General features: G+C 41.1%; 1 pseudogene across 1 annotated transcript; it reads left to right on the plus strand.

Annotated features, from left to right (window-relative positions):
* The first annotated feature begins 310 nt into the window (after nucleotides 1-310).
* On the plus strand, nucleotides 311-8,343 carry LOC144518880 (coxsackievirus and adenovirus receptor homolog; annotated as a pseudogene). Its single transcript, XR_013502054.1, has 6 exons — nucleotides 311-452; nucleotides 1,865-2,237; nucleotides 4,673-4,963; nucleotides 6,084-6,180; nucleotides 6,504-6,540; nucleotides 7,928-8,343. The product of XR_013502054.1 is annotated as a coxsackievirus and adenovirus receptor homolog (transcript).
* The last annotated feature ends 6,276 nt before the right edge of the window (nucleotides 8,344-14,619 follow it).

Here is a 14,619-nt window from a genome sequence, read left to right on the forward strand (position 1 = left end):
GTGTTTGTAATCTTTTATGCTGAACTCAGTAAACTCTGCTTAACTTAAATCTATCGTGATGTTTGGGTATGTATGAGTTTTGGTATCCTATCAATGAATACACGGGAATTAGAGTAATTGGAGTCAGATATCTCTGACTCCAATGAGTCAGAGACAGCCCAGTTTCATAAAAAAAACCTTCTTTCAAGCATTACAACACTTCTTTAAGACGCACAGGATGAGTTGAGACACTTTCTAATGAAAAACCTCTTGGGAAAACAAAGAGGAACTGAGATAATAACCACAAAGACATATAATGCTCCGTCTCAGTTCTACAGTCAGTCAGCGTCGTTCTCATCACTGCTGCAGGTTCAACATTAGAACAAGTCAAACATTAAATCAGCTCATTAAAAAAGAAAGGATGGCAGTTTGGGACAGAAAGATTTCCTGTTGCTTCACGTTACTGCTCGCTGGTAAGACATGGACTTTATTTACGTTACGTTAATATCTTTTCTGATGTTTTTGATAAACTCTAGAAACATTTATGCTTCTGAAGTTGCAGCTCTGCATCTGTTTTATTATTTTCTCGTTTAGTAGCTGAGAGGGATGGATTTGTTCATAGTTTACCATGGTGTAGTTGTATAGTTGTTTTATGGTCTCTCTCCTCTCTTGCTGTAGTCGACAGTTGCACTGCATCGTGTCGACGACTGCTGTAGTTTGTCATGTTAGTGCTGTTCAGTAAAAAGTATTTTAAACTAACTTTTTGGGGGTAAGTTCTGTTCTTCAATTTTCTTTGTGAATGAATAATGTAAAAAAACAAAACAAAGTAAAATAGCCCCACATCATCACATACCCTTCACCGTACCTAGAGATTGGCATGGTTGTATTTCAGTTAGCCTAATAGCTGGTTTGATCTGCATTGAGAGATGATGTTATGGAAAGAACCCCATGTCAATCTCTAGGTATGGTGAAGGGTATGTGATGATGTGGGGGTATGGTGAAGGGTATGTGATGATGTGGGGGTATGGTGAAGGGTATGTGATGATGGGGGGGTATGGTGAAGGGTATGTGATGATGTGGGAGGGTATGGTGAAGGGTATGTGATGATGTAGGGGGTATGGTGAAGGGTATGTGATGATGTGGGGGTATGGTGAAGGGTATGTGATGATGTGGGGGTATGGTGAAGGGTATGTGATGATGTGGGGGGTATGGTGAAGGGTATGTGATGATGGGGGGGTATGGTGAAGGGTATGTGATGATGGGGGGGTATGGTGAAGGGTATGTGATGATGTGGGGGGTATGGTGAAGGGTATGTGATGATGGGGGGGTATGGTGAAGGGTATGTGATGATGTGGGGGGCCAAGGGAACTTTATCAGGATCATAGTATCCTGGATCCATGAAATAACTGGCCTTTCAAAATAAAAAGTCTGCCTGCCTCTATGGGAATCTAACATAGGGGTGGACTGACTTATGCCCCCCTGTATTTTAAGGAAGAACATTTATTTATTTACGATACATTATTCATTCACAAAGAAAATTGGTGTCCTTAAAGGCTGGATTTTTTAATTAAGGCATTAATCATAAAAAATATTTTGTATTCCTCTTTTTAAACAACTTTAGCATGGGTTCATAAACTTATGCTGAGCACTGTAACTTCTCTGAGAAGCTCTTTTACATCTAAGCTAAACTGGTATTGTATCTAAAATGTCCCTAGCCTGATTGATATTGAATCAAAAGTGTTATTGAATCGGGAACTTGTGAATTCGGAATCAAATTTGGGAAATTATCTGCGATATCCAGCCCTATTTTGATTAGTTTTCACATCAAAGCATTCACTCTAAATCAAGTTTCTTCATTCCTAATCTCACTGTGTTGTTGTTCCAGGTGCTCTGGGTCAAAGAGTGAACTATCCAGATTCTGTTTGTGGCGTGAAAGGATCGACCGTCACCCTCCCCTGCTCCTTCACACCACTGGAGTCTGTTGCTGATGATATAGGAAAACCCTTTGATCGAGGTCGTCAGAGTCGTCTGGTGCAAGGGCCCTTACATTTGTGGGACAGACGCTCAGTCAGTGTACGACAGCCAATCACAGAACAACGACCCTCGTTACAGATACCTGAGAGACAAGAAGGGAGACTGCACTTTACAGATCTCAGATTTACAGGAGAAAGACGACGCAACTTATCGCTTTAGAGTGGAAACTAATAAACTCAGAGCATCTTTTACTCCCCCAGTAGGAGTGAGAGTCACAATCGTAGGTAAGAGCGTCACATGATAATGCTTTAAACACAACTATGGCAATAATATACATTCTGACTTTGTTTAACAGAGGTTCTGACTCTGTCTCCTTTTTTCAGTTGTAAAATATTAAAACTGACATATGTTCATTTCATTTTTATTCCTATTGGTTTAGTTTTAGTTTTTCTTGAAGGTTTTATTTTTTTATTTAGTTTAACTTTACTAAAAATATTTTTTTACTGCTTCCACTATGATGGGTGATAGTGTAAGACAAACACATTCCACCTCTGAGATCTTTAATATAATCTTCCCTAATCATGGAGGTGAAGAGAAGAAAGAGTTATTAAAGAGAAGCTGAGGGGGAGTTGGAGACAAGTTTTAATTTCTCACCAAGTCTTTTAAAAGAGCTGAAGGAACAATGACTAAAAAATACGATGACATTTGTGTTTTTATCTTTTGCATTAAATGTTCCTCTGACAGAAGCCAGGTTCCTGTTTCTGAGGATCTTTATTAACTCATAACAGCCACATGTTGTAACAGAAAGTGATGAAAGGCAGCGCTGATCTCTCGATGACCCTCCGTAAAGACATGAAGAAGTGTTTAAAAATAACAGAACAGGATGTTCAGTGACTAGCCTGCACAGTCATGTTTGCTTTCTTGCGAACGCACGTCCTGCAGAATCTAACATATTACTTTACTCAAAAATGTAACTGACACAAACTCAAGTTACAATTATTGCAATAAAATACAAGTTAACAATAACATATGTTAAACATACAGCAGCATCTGTGCATGAGAGGGAGATAGATGCTCAAAGTCACCAGCTTTGGCGCTGGTGATTCTCCTTTGGCGCTGGTGATCTCCTTGGCGCCGTTGGCGCTCTTTGGCGCCGGTGATTCTCTTTTGGCGCCGGTGATTCTCCTTTGGCGCACCTTTGGCGCTGATGATTCTCCTTTGGCGCTGGTGATTCTCCGTTGGCACCAGTGATTTTCTTTTGGCGCCGGTGATTCTCCTTTGGCGCACCTTTGGCGCACCTTTGGCGCTGGTGATTCTCCTTTGGCGCACCTTTGGCGCTGATGATTCTCTTTTGGCGCCGGTGATTCTCCTTTGGCGCTGGTGATTCTCCTGCTGGCGCTGGTGATTCTCCTTTGGCGCTGGTGATTCTTCGTTGGCGCCGGTGATTCTCCTTTGGCGCTGGTGATTCTTCGTTGGCGCTGGTGATTTTCTTTTGGCGCTGATGATTCTCCTTTGGCGCTGGTGATTCTTCGTTGGCGCTGGTGATTTTCTTTTGGCGCCGGTGATTCTCCTTTGGCGCTGGCTATAAACCTCTTTGGGGGGAGTGCCAAAACTTTCTCTAAGTAGGAAAACCCTGATGTCATCCTGCACGCAGTGATGATTTTACAGCAGTTTCATTTAATAAAAGTGTCAATAAAGATAATGCTAATAATCATCAGTTGAATATTTTAACATTTTAGAATTTTGATTAATTCACAGATTAAATAATTTGCGCCGTCGGTCGCCTGTACAGAACACCGCAATATCTTTGGGCTTACGTGTTAAAAGGCGGAGGCATAACTTTCCCCCACGTTTCTTCAAAACTTTTGGTCGAAAAGACATCAATCAAAGTGATTACCAATCAATGGATATTCCCTGGTAAAGGAGCACACAAACTTGCTTGTTTAGCTTTTAAAGGTCCAGTGTGTAACGTGTTTAGTTGTTTATTATCAAAATCTGTGTTGCCCATTCACAAACTTGTCCTTTTTCATGAATATTTACCTCCACCATCAATTCCAAGTATTCCTATTAGCTTGAAATTTTACAATTGCATGAACTGGGGTAGATGCTCCATATTCATGCTACGTCAGCTGTTAAGGGAGGTACAGAACATACTGCTCCTCCTTTCGCGTTTTCGCTGTCACATGATGAACTAACAGCTGCTGCTAATGCTGCTAACAGGTATCGTAGCTTCCTGAAGAAGGAAACATGGAGGACCACACGTATTCAAAATCCAAATTTCAGGAACAGGAGTCTCCTTCTTCTTCACCCAGAAAAAGGAGATTGAAAAAAAGCAAGAGACCAGCTTTTTTGAAGCGTGAAGGCTACCGTAGCTGTAATAAGTACTTTGAACTGCGTGGTGCGAGAGAGTTGATTGATGATATGTGATCTCAACGCTAGACGGGAGACATTCCCACACGTTGGACCTTAAGTGTTCGAAACACCATTGGTCTCGTAATTATAGAAGACAGTGAAAAGCAGAAAATCTGCCCACTGGAGAGCCTTGATCCAGATAATAAAGTACTCACTAAATTAATTACATAAATTGGTCCAGTTTAACTTTCTGTTGCTCAGCAACAGATTGAAGACATCAGTAAGTGACTTTAAAGTCACGTCACATTACCTTAAAACTATGTACTGCCAATTTATAATGAATATTTATTTTACATATTTACTTCAGATGGTGTTCAGATGAAGATCAGAAGCTCCAGAGATGACGGAGAGTTTAAAAGAGGGGAAGCAGTCACACTGAACTGTTCTGCTGAAAGCTGCACTATCCACCAACTGGAGGTCACCTGGTTCAGAGATGGCCACGCCCTCTCAGAGACTGGCCCCGCCCTCCAGCTCAGCTATCTGACTGCAGAGGATTCTGGGAACTACACCTGTGGTTTGAAGAGGAACATCCGCACCCTCTCCGTCCCGTACAGCCTGCATGTGGAGGCTGATGAGGCAGAAGCAGCAGAAGAGGAAGGTTTGTTTGTTTTCTGTTTACTGGAAATATGTATTTAAGCTTAAATAGAGTTGTGAAGTAGATGGACTCTATTACTGGGGATTTCAATAAATTACCCTAACTATATTCCATCTATCGCACTCAAGCTCCCTCTATATCTCTTCCTCTCTCTCCCTCTCGCTCTCCTAGTTACATGCGTTGGAGCTAAGGGTATCTGGATCAATGTATCAGTTCAATGATCAACGGCCCAATAATATTGATGCAAATCGTCTGTAAGATTCTCCTTTATTTTAGATTTAGACTTTAAATGTATTCTTTTTATTAAAAGGTTTGTTTATCATTTGCATGTCTGGATGAGCTCAGTAATAAAATTGTCAAATCATATTTGTAGTTGCTTAACTTTGTCAAACAGACATTCACGATATTGTCTCATATCGATCGCAGGACCCTGAATTCACGATCACAATCGTATCGTGACAGACATTAAGATATCAGCATCAGTATTGTTGTCAAAAGAAAGGATATGATATTATATGAAACTTGTGATTTACACCCCTAGTTGCAGTTGTATGTTTTCAAAAAGGAAACCCTGCCTTTGCATTTTATTTTCATCACAGTCTTTTAAAGAAATACGTTAGACATGTGGGAGGAGGTCTCGGGAAGACCCAGGACTAGGTGGAGGGACGTCCAGCTGGGAGGAGGGCTCGGGGAGACAGGACTAGGTGGAGGGACGTCCAGCTGGGAGGAGGTCTCGGGGAGACCCAGGACTAGGTGGAGGGATTATATCTCTAACCTGGCCTGGGAACGCCTCGAGATCCCCCCAGTCGGAGCTGGTTAATGTGGCCCGGGAAAGGGAAGTTTGGGGGTCCCCTGCCGGAGCTGCTACCCCCAGCGACCCGACCCGGATAAGTGGGACGAAGATAGATGGATGGATGGATGGACGTCAGACATGTGGCTTTGACTTACAACTGAACATTTAGCCCACTTTCTATAAAATACCGAGATATACATATGTCGTCTATCGTCATTCAGCCAAAAAAAATACTGCGATATGATTTTTGGTCCATATCGGCCAGCCCTAGTAGATCTTCCTGATGTTTAATGTCTAGAGTCCAACAGTCCTTTCTGATCTGTTTCACAGGAACTAAAGCATCTGACCCACTGCTGGCTGTTCGTCTGCTTATCTTCACTCTGCACACTGTTCTCATCATCATAGTAACGGCCATCATCATCAAAAGGTCACTTTCTAATCAGTCTGCTGAGTCATGTTCCTGTATTTATATCAGTCTGCTGAGTCATGTTCCTGTATGTATTTCTCAGAACAAAAACATTTCTACATGAATCTGAAACATGAGAGTTCGTAGAGTCGTTCATTTTGCATTTTATTAAACTAAACTATTATGTGGCTCTACTGCGTTTTAGCTTTTATCGTGAAATTGTATTTTTACTTCATCTTAAGTTATTTGTGAAGCACTTTGTAACTTGAGTTTGTGTCAGTTACATTTTTTTGAGTACAGTAATATGTTAGATGCTACTCTGACTATTACGTCCGTCTTTACAGGACGTGCGTTCGCAAGAAAGCAAACGTGACCGTGCAGGTGAGTCACTGAACATCCTGTTCTGTTTATGTATTTGATATTATTTAATAATTAACCTTCATGTCTCTATGGAGGGTCTCTGAGAGTTCAGAGCTTTCTTTCATCACTTCCTGTTACAACCTGGGGCTGTTATGGGGAAATAAAGTACCTCAGAAACAGGAACCTGGCTTCTGTCAGAGGAACATTGGACGCAACAGATAAAAAACAAAAATGAAGTAAACAACGTCCACAGCAGTGTATTTTTTCATTTACCTGAAGTTGCTGCATTCTGGCTGCTGTCTGTAGATTCCTTCATGCTCAGCTCGTATTCTTCCAGATGTTTCATACCAGATGTTGTAACAGCGGTGATGTTGTGTATTGTTTAGGGTCCTCGCCACCACCAGACTAATCAGCATTGCAGATTGAACATGTAGCTGGACTTGAATGGCCTTCTTTTGACTGAAAGTACTGCCAAACAACACTTTTTCTGCTCACCAGTTCCATTTCCACTTCCTCTCAGCCTGCTGCATTGAAGCTCCACCTACGTAAACACCTTCCCGTAATCAACGGCGCCGTCATTACGGCGACCAGCGTAGCGCAGCGTGTACAAGCGTAGGGGTTCAGTAGAAACCCAACCCCGTCAAAAAGCCCAATATTCAGCCCAATCAGAACCTGAATCCTGGATTCGGTTCATCCCTGATTAAAAGACTTGGTGAGAAATGAAAACTTGTCTCCAACTCCCCCTCAGCTTCTCTTTAATAACTCTTTCTTCTCTTCACCTCCATGATTAGGGAAGATTATATTAAATATCTGTTTCTCTTTGATTATCATCCATCAAAGGGGAAGCAGTAAAAACTAAAACCTTCAAGAAAAACTAAAACTAAACTAATATAAATAAAAATGAAATGAACGTGTCCGTTTTAATATTTTACAACTGAAAAAAGGAGACAGAATCTCTGTCAACTCTCACCGTGACATTGAAATACTAACAAACTAAACTAAAACTAACAAACACTCTGAAAACTAACTCAAACTATTATACTATATATATTATACTATAACTATTATACTATATATATTATACTATAACTATTATACTATATATATTATACTATAACTATTATACCCTTGCTCTGATGTTGACTCAACCTAAACACTAAAAAGCTGAACTGCTCACCAGAAATGAAGTGTATTGTGATAATGATTATTATTATACTGACACAGAGAAAACTCCCTAAGCCAGTAAGCTTAGAGGGAGATCCCCATGAGCTTTCCTCTAGCGCCCCCCCCTCAGGACAGACTTTAGATTTGTAGCTCCACTACTGAAGGAAGTCTGCAGGACTTTGAGCCACTGTGGCTGTCGGCTGCTTGTTTTTTTCTGCTGTTTGAACTCTGCTTTGTGTTTCAGCCTCCAGATGCCGTAGAGGAGCTGAGACGTCCAGAGGAACGAGGCCGGGCTGTCTGATATTATCATCTGTAACATATCTGCTCTAATATTACATCACTGGACCTTTATCTCTGATATTATCATCTGTAACATATCTGCTCTAATATTACATCACTGGACCTTTATCTCTGATATTATCATCTGTAACATATCTGCTCTAATATTACATCACTGGTGCTTTTAATCTCTGTTGTTCATATGATTTACAGGACATCAAACATACAGTGCTCAGCATAGAGATCGGCATGGTTGTATTTCAGTTAGCCTAATAGCTGGTTTGATTTGCATTGAGAGATGATGTTATGGAAAGTACCCCATGCCAATCTTTAGGTATGGTGAAGGGTATGTGATGATGTGGGGGGTATGGTGAAGGGTATGTGATGATGGGGGGTATGGTGAAGGGTATGTGATGATGTGGGGGGTATGGTGAAGGGTATGTGGTGATGTGGGGGTATGGTGAAGGGTATGTGATGATGTGGGGGTATGGTGAAGGGTATGTGGTGATGGGGGGGTATGGTGAAGGGTATGTGATGATGGGAGGGTATGTGATGATGTGGGGGGTATGGTGAAGAGTATGTGATGATGTGGGGGGGTATGGTGAAGGGTATGTGATGATGGGGGGGGTATGGTGAAGAGTATGTGATGATGTGGGGGTATGGTGAAGGGTATGTGATGATGGGGGGGGTATGGTGAAGGGGTATGTGATGATGTGGGGGGGGTATGGTGAAGGGTATGTGATGATGGGGGGGTATGGTGAAGGGTATGTGATGATGTGGGGGCCAAGGGAACTTTATCAGGATCATAGTATCCTGGATCCATGAAATAACTGGCCTTTCAAAATAAAAGTCTGCCTGCCTCTATGGGAATTTAACATAGGGGTGGACTGACTTATGCCCCCTGTATTTTAAGGAAGAACATTTATTTATTTACGATACATTATTCATTCACAAAGAAAATTGGTGTCCTTAAAGGTTGGATTTTTCCTATTTTTTTAAATAAGGCATTAAGATCAATTTCCAAAAGAAGATTTTTTATTCCTCTTTTTAGTTAGCTTTACCATGGGTGTGTTCACTTATGCTGAGTCTGTATGTACGTGAATATTGTTGTTTACACCTTTATATGACATTGTATATTCTACACATATTAATTCCTACAATGTCATGAATATAATATAAAAACAGTCCCTTTGTAATCTAATAAAAATACTTTTATTTCAGGAGTTTTCTGCTTGTTTCAGTTGACTGCTGCTCACCAGACAGTGAAAAAACCTGTGTTTTATAAAGTATAAAGAATGTTTTGTACTAATATTTGGCAGTTTTGAGACATATCTGATAGAACTATATCGACGATTGATTAAACGATTAGTTGTCAACTATTAAATTAATTGCCAACTATATTTTGAGAGTCGATCAACCAGTTGGAGTCATTTTCGTACATCTACTATTTTGAAAAAATACAAATTATGATTTGATTGGAAGAATAAATTAACATACATGCACACCAGGGTTTCTGCAGGTTTCACCAAGTCAAATTTAAGACTTTTTAAAGATCTTTTAAGACCATTATGAATCAAATTTAAGACCTATATAGACAAAAAATATGCAGCTGATAATGTAGGGAGCCACTGAAATAAATCACTACCTGTTTTCTTTGCTTGTGAGAAGGTCATTGTTGATTAATAAATTGGGATAACGCTGGGATCCCCGCCGGTAAAAAAAGAAAATGGCAGTGGACAGCGGGAGCATCACAGGAAGTATTACATTGACGTAGGGAAGATTAAGACCTTTGTAACATTATTTAAAAACCTAAAACACAATACTTTAAGATTGTTTTAAGGGCTTAGACTTTTAGACTTTTTGAAGACCCTACGGAAAACCTGACACACATATTAACATATAGTCAACTCTAACACCTGAACATTACATGTTGTAGTTATGTAAGAGTGGGAGAAAACTAGCTAGCAAGTGAGCACAGACGTTTGGCTAAAAGTAATGAATAAATGGTAGAAATAACTTGTTAAAAGTAATAACTTAACAGTCCAAATGACTAGCTACAGTAATGGAGAAACGGTTAAAGTAGGTAAAAGTCAAAATAGTTAGCTAACGGCTGACATAGGCTTTGAAGTCTGTTTTAAGCCTGTCGGTTTATCCATCCATCCATCCATCTTCATCCGCTTATCCGGGGTCGGGTCGCGGGGGTAGCAGCTCCAGCAGGGGACCCCAAACTTCCCTTTCCCGGGCCACATTAACCAGCTCCGACTGGGGGGATCCCGAGGCGTTCCCAGGCCAGGTTAGAGATATAATCCCTCCACCTAGTCCTGGGTCTTCCCCGAGGCCTCCTCCCAGCTGGACGTCCCTCTACCTAGTCCTGGGTCTCCCCCGAGACCTCCTCCCAGCTGGACGTGCCTGGAACACCTCCCTAGGGAGGCGCCCAGGGGGCATCCTTACCAGATGCCCGAACCACCTCAACTGGCTCCTTTCGGCGCAAAGGAGCAGCGGCTCTACTCCGAGCTCCTCACGGATAACTGAGCTTCTCACCCTATCTCTAAGGGAGACGCCAGCTACCCTCCTGAGGAAACCCATTTCGACCGCTTGTATCCTGGATCTTGTTCTTTCGGTCATGACCCAGCCTTCATGACCATAGGTGAGGGTAGGAACAAAAACTGACCGGTAGATTGAGAGCTTTGCCTTCTGGCTCAGCTCTCTTTTCAGTCACAACGGTGCGATAAATTGAATGTAATACCGCACCTGCTGTGCCGATTCTCCGACCAATCTCCGCTCCATTGTCCCCTCACTCGAACAAGACCCCAAGGTACTTGAACTCCTTCACTTGGGGCACTTTCGGTTTATAACACGGTTTATTTACGGTCGTGCTTGTACATTTTTAAGACACCTAGTCACTTAGTTTATTAGTTTCCCTTCTGGATTTTGTGCTGTCTTTTGTTTGAAATTGTTGCCTATTCTTGTCTAGATTGTAGTCTAAAATGTAGGACACATCATCAGTAGTGAACATTGGGAGATATTTGGTGTTTCGGCCATTACCATCTAGACACCATCCTCCAAGGGCGGCTCTCCCGAGCTTGATCAGTCCTCAGAATGTCTCCTATAGCCAATTGAAGTTTTAATCAGTGTTACGGTCTGTTTTGGGGCATATTAGGTTCTGTTTTGACGTTTAATTTTTACTTTATATTTATTGTTTGAAAAAATGTTGTTTAAAATGCAATAGTATTACAGTAATCTAAGTAAATTGATCATTGATTTGATTTTTTACCATCTTGTATCTACTGAAACATGTCTGGTTTGACGTCATAGTAATATAATCTGACTTACCACCTGACCAACATAGATATCTGTTAACAGCGCAAGCTAGAACCATCCATATCAGCCAGACCCGAGGATCTGGAAGTCCAGGTCTCCAGACCAGTTTTTCTAAGTCCCTTCCTGTGTTCCTTACACCACTCAACTACAGGAGGCGTTGTGGCATTGTCCAATCCAAAGAGGAAACACAGGTGAAAGCCCTCAGTGCAGTCCTACAGACTCAATATGGACAGTCAGAAATCCTGAGGTCTTGGTTTGCAACAGTACCTTCTGTCATGGTTTTGACGCAAAAAAAACCTGGAAGGTCTTAGAGGTGTGAAAGAAAATTATAAAGGAGCTGCAGTGTTTTCCGAATCCAACGGTATCAGTCACGTGTCATGTGTAAAAGTAGTCGAAAGATCGCTTTTAAGGCGTTTGTGGGCGTTAATGTTGTAACTTTCTTCCTGAAGGTCGTAGAGGTTTGAGATGAAGTTACAGTTGAACTATTGAATGTACTGCATCCACCCGTGCCAGTCCCCTGTTTCTACGATGACCGGAAGTGGGCGGAAATTCACTTCCTGGTTGGTTTTTCTGCCATTTCTTCATGAAGAACAATCCTATTTTTTTCATCTACATTTATCTGGATAGCTAAGACTAAATACTAGAGGCCAACAGTTAGTTTAAGAATTACTGTTGTTCAGGGGTTGGGAAATCAAGTGTTTCATGTATCTAACTGGTTATGTTTAGGCAAGAAAAACAAATGGTTACGGTTAGTATCATTGTCGGTCAGATGTTACAGGGTCCACAGTAGAGAAAGTAGAATGAGAGAGATGGTAGAATGAGGGAGACTGGGCTAAGGAGAGGGGTCTGGTCGGGCTAGAACTCTCCCTCGCCAGATCGGGCTGTAGGTCCTGCCTCCCTCTACTAAGAAAGGAGAGGAGAGTGAACTGATTAAGAGAGTAGAATGGGGGATAAAAGGATAGCATGGGTAATCAGCAGTTCCCCAACCGACTGTTAAGTAAGCAGGAAAGGAAGAAAAGTTAGGGTTAGGGTTAGAGTTAGCCACGATACCCCAGTATCTGGGGCACACATCCCATAACCGTCCGGCGCCCCCACCCAGGGCAGGCGATGTCGTGCCGGTCAGGGGGGAAGACGGAAGTTAACGGTAGTTGCATCATCTTGAGTCCCTGCAGTCCTGTAACCGTACAGAAGTCCAGCAACGAACAACCACTCGGGTTTAGATCAGGGAGGCCGTTCCTCCCAATCACGCCTCTCCATGTGTCTCCATCATCGCCCATGTGTGTGTTGAAGTCCCCCAGCAGAACTATGGAGTCCCCCATTGGAGCCCCATGCAGGACTCCACTCAAGGTCTCCAAGAAAGCCGAAAGTAGTAATAAGCCCCCCACTAACCTATGTGCAAGTCTAACGGTAGGGGGCTGCAACTCGCATGCGTGATGATGTCGTTATCTGATCCGTATCTGCGTAGGGGGGTGTGACGGGCGGCGCTAATAATGTATTTTATTTAGATGTGTAAAGGTGTTAAAAAACGTAGACTTAGACCTATGGTTAACGGTTAAAAAGTTAGGGGTAGGGTTAGGGTGTCCAACTGTCATACAGGGAGTGGTTTGTGGTGTTTAAAAAGGCCTTGTTTTAGGCTGTCTGTCCACGGTTCCTGCTGTATTTTCGCTAGCTTGCTAGCTAGCTTGCTAGCTAGCTTGTTAGCTAGCTTGTTAGCTAGCTTGTTAGCTAGCTTGTTAGCTCATTTTTCCCCCAGCTATTTTTCCTCCACTAAAAAGATCTTCTCAACAACTACCGTTACTTTTTCTTTAGTTCCCTTGGTTGAATCAAGAGGAAACATCTTTCAGTCATGTCTACACAATAAAACTATACAATAAAAAAAGCAAATGTGTTTTATGTCTATTCTAAGATATTTCATTCATGAATTAAAACGTTAAAGTGGCATATATAGTCTGCCTCATTAGTCCTTATCCATGTCTTAATATATATTCTGGGTGTGTGTGCGTGTGCGTGGGTGTGTAACAATAAGTTACGGGAGTGAGAAATACAAGGCATCGTGGCTAACACTAATGTTACAGTTGTTGTTTCGGGATGTTCTGTGTGACATAGCCCTTAAAGTGTTTAAAAATGGATGGTTTGTGACTAAAACGTTATCATGAGCTGCTTTAGAGAAGAGTCCCGCACACTGACCATTACGCAAACAACCATTTATTTAGAAAAATACAACGTTTCGGTCTCAGACCTTCATCAGGTAAATCATGAGCTGCTTTAACACATAAGCCCTCGCACATGATTACTTTCTTTTGCATTAATCTTATAAACCAACATGGCAGATTGTTACGTGTAAACATCTTAGGTTATCTAATATTGTATTAGTTGTCTATCCGTGTAACAGAAGTCAAAACAGTAACAGATGAAATAACACAAAGTCCAGAACATTTACATTTAGTGTTCATAAGGATTTGATACCTTTTTATGGTATATTAGCACTTCACAGAGGAGAATCCCACCAATTACATGTATAAAGTGTTGCAGGACTGTTTATTAAATAATAAGACATTTGGTTTTTGTTGTGTTTTAGGATGTTGTATTTTAGACGGTGACATTCAGGGTCTTTTTTTTAACTGTATCCCTTTATGTTTTTAGGTCACCTGCAAAGCTTGTCATTCCTTCACATCAGGTATGTTTAAACAAGCACTGTCCCTGTTTAAACAAGGCATTATCTGACGAGTTGCAAATGGCATGAATAGTTTGAATGTTACCAATAAAAATAAAGTGGTTGTACTCTGAGGTAGCTAGTACATAAAACATCCACTGCACTGAGACTAGACAGACTCAACTGTGTACAGCCTTTAGTTTGTAATACAAAGATGCTGCCATATGAATATACAACAGAAAATAATGAATACTTTTGGAAGTTAACATAGAAAGAAAGAAACATATTTATTATATAAACACAAAGGGTGACATAGAAGCTTTAACAGACACTGTATAGTACAGAAACCTAAACTAAACAACAAGATGGAACAAGAGAGATTGTAAATTAGACTTGAAATGAACTGTTTAACTGCTATTATTCAGACTGTTATTGTAACTACACATATGTATATGTATGTCTGCATATGGTGGTGTGTTATGCACTGTCTACTCTCAATCTCCTAGAAGATTTTTGTATTTTATAAGTTCATATTCAACTAATTGGCAACATAAATTAAGTTTAAATTGTTATGAACAGCATCTAGCGATAAAATGTGGCTGTTGTGTGATTGCATGACTCTGCTTTTTAACTAAGATTTCTGACATATGCTCAAAACCTGAACGATACATTGCTAAATCACC

Source organism: Sander vitreus, chromosome 6 (assembly GCF_031162955.1).
Source record: "Sander vitreus isolate 19-12246 chromosome 6, sanVit1, whole genome shotgun sequence".
NCBI classification, from domain to species: Eukaryota; Metazoa; Chordata; class Actinopteri; order Perciformes; family Percidae; genus Sander; species Sander vitreus.